Raw genomic sequence first — 3,041 nt, forward strand, 5'->3', positions numbered from 1 at the left:
GGGGGTGGGGCGGGACCTGGGTTAGACTGGACAGAGAAGGGGTCTGTTCCTCTCCATGGAGGGGGCACGGGGTGGGGAAGGGGAAGGAGGTGGGAGAAGGTGAAGGCAGGCCCGACCTGCGGGAGGTGGAGCGAGAAGGGCAGGGCGGCAGGAGACAGACAGACACAGACAGACAGACACAGACGGACAGACAGAAAAATACAGAGGTGGCCGAGGGGAAGGGAAATTGGATGGGGCAGACAGAAAGGAACGGGGAAACAGAAGAGAGAAGTGGTTAGTGACCTGGAATTCAGACCAAGTTGCCCCCTTCTCCCACCCACAGGCCCCCTAACACCTCCCCACTCCCACCCAGCAGCCCTTCTCCCCTCAGCAGGCGCCAAGGCTGGGGGTGGGGCCCAGATGTGGTTCAAGTCCAGGGCCCAGCCAGAGGAGAGGCGGGTCAACTCCCCAGACCCAGCATGCACCCTTCCAGCTGATGTATCCCTCCCAGGCAGGCTCTTCTCAGGGACTCAGGAGTCCCAGATCCCACCTCCCTGGGAGGGAATGAGGTAGACAAGGAAGAGAAAATAAAAATACCAAGTCATTAATTAGCAGGAAGTGGCAGGTTTGTTTATACGTGTTAATTACTCCTGAGCTGTAATTTCATGGTGCTGAACCCCTACCCCAGGCCAGACTCAGGCCTTTCTTGGGACTGCACAAACCCAGCACCTTATCCCCATTTCAACACACCATTCGTTAAGGATTTGTGCTGCCCAGGATCCCTCTCTCCCCAGACTCTCTCCATTTCCTCCCTCAGAAGTTGGGGTACCTTGAGACTGGGGTTAGAGTAGGGAGGGGACGCTGGAGGGGCAAATCCAGGGACAGATGCGTGATCCTGCAGCCGGTTGCCGGGTGACGGGATGCTGCCCCGCAATGTTACCTCGGCAACGGGCTGCAGCTTTAACCCTGGAGGGGGGGTCTGGAGGAAGACTGGAAGGGGCTGGCTTGGTTTGGGAGTCCATTCAGGGCATGAAGGGGAAGGCAGAGGCATAAGTCAGAATGCAAGAGTTCCCCCCAACCTTAGCATAGAGGAAGAAGTACATATGTTGAGAGGAAGGGGAGATTGGGGGCACTAAGAACGCTAAAAGCCCTGCCTGTTGGCCAATCAGAGCCTAGCATTAGTGACCAGGCCTCTGGCTGAGGAGAGGCGGTGCTGAGGTGGGCTCCAGAAGACATCACAGGAGCCTACTGACTGCCCCCTCCAGCAATTTCAAGCAACCTTGGACCCCACCATCTCTTCATCTTTGCAAGCCATTGTGACCCATGTCCTGGGGGCAACCCTTAGCTTTCTTCTCTTCCCATCCCAACCCATTCATTCACTTACCCTTCCCCTTGCCCGCCCCCCCCACAGTTGCTGCTCTGATGCCTGGGTGCTCAGGGCAGCAGGGGCCAGCCAAGGGAAAAGATCAGACCGGAGGGGCAGACACCCAGGTCATTTCGGCAAGACCCCCCCCCCCGTCCCGTCCCCCCACCAGCCGCCAGAGCTGTTTGCTGACGCGGGGTTTTCAGAGCCAGGCGCCAGCCCGCGGGTGGCTCTCTGCAGGTGTCAATTTATTCCAGAGATGAGGACACAGGAATCCTTACCACACACACCCAGTCATGCCCCCTGCCTTTCAGCTTCTCTAAGGCTCCTATTCCCCCATCACCTGGAGGTGGCTCAGGGCTGATTCCCCCAGCATCTCCTTTTCCTGTGCCAGACTGGGCCAGTTACCATGGCCTTGCTGCCCCCTCCCCCTCCCCACAACAAGATCTGCCTCAGTCACCCTCTCCTCCTGAAGGTACTCTGGGCCCCGGCCTCCTCCCACCAGCCAGCTCCGCTCCCTCCTTCCCTCCCACTGGAGGCCCCCCCATCTCTCTCCTCTCCGTAGCGCTCCCTGGGAGCATCTTTCCTGGGCCTTTTCCAGCTTGCTCCAGGTCTTGCCTTCAGTCTCTCACCCTCGGTCGTTTTACATCTTTCTCTTCTGTATCTCTCTCCTTGGTGTTTCTCATTTCTTTCTCTCTCCTCCAAATACCTTCCCCAAATTTCCCCCTCAAGCCTTCTGTCTCTCTCTCCTGTCTTTCCCCATCTCTGTCTCCCCCATTTTCTCTCCCCATCTCTGTCTGCCACATCTTGCTCCCTCCTCCTTCTCCCCATCCCTCTGCCTTCTCTCTCCATTCCTGCCCAGGCCTGACTCCCCCAGCCGGGGAGAGTTGAGGGACGGGGGCTCAGGCCGCAGGCCCCCCCTTCCTGCAGTGGTGAAAATGGCTTGGCCGGGAAGGGGAGAAGGAGGGGGAGGGGGAGATGGGAACACACGGGGTCTGTGGGCCCATTCAAAGGATCATTCATGGACTGGAGAGAGGCAGAGACAAAGAGACCAAGACGCAGAGACACGGCGAGAGCATCCCTAGGCGGAGACACGCAGACAGAGCAGGCTGAGGGAAACCAGGCGCAGGGAGGGAGATGGGGAGAGGGAGACCCCAGTGGACCGCCACGCAGCCCCCTCCACCGACCCGGCTTAGGTCCTACCTGGCTCAGCCCTGGGGCCGTGGTGCCTCCATCCAGGGCTCCGAGTGGGGGGCGAACGGCCTTCGGGAGGGGGCGGCGGCCTCTGAGCCCCCGCGGCCCCGCAGGCCCAGCCCCCGCCCGCAGCGCCTCACCCGGCGGGGGAGGGGGATCGCCCCAGCCCCGGGGGGCGGGGCCGGGATCCAGTCGATCCCCGGGAAAAGGAGAGCTAGGGGATGGGATCAGGGGGAGCCCGAGAACAGGGAACCCCGCAGTAGGGACGACAGAGAAAGGAGGGGACAACGGGACAGGACTAGACTGAGGATCCACTGGTTCCGTGGGCCGGCTTCGAGGGACCAGAAGGCGGTCCAGGCGGAGGATCCTAAGGATCGGGTGCTGGAGGAGGAGTCCACGGCAATCCCCAGGGGCCCGGGGCCCGGGAGCGCAGGATCCGCGGTGCAGGGGCAGGGATCCAGCCGGAATCCTCGGGGAGGGGGAGGGATCTAGTCGATCCCGAGGG

Source organism: Mandrillus leucophaeus, unplaced genomic scaffold (assembly GCF_000951045.1).
Source record: "Mandrillus leucophaeus isolate KB7577 unplaced genomic scaffold, Mleu.le_1.0 Scaffold46, whole genome shotgun sequence".
Taxonomy (NCBI): domain Eukaryota; kingdom Metazoa; phylum Chordata; class Mammalia; order Primates; family Cercopithecidae; genus Mandrillus; species Mandrillus leucophaeus.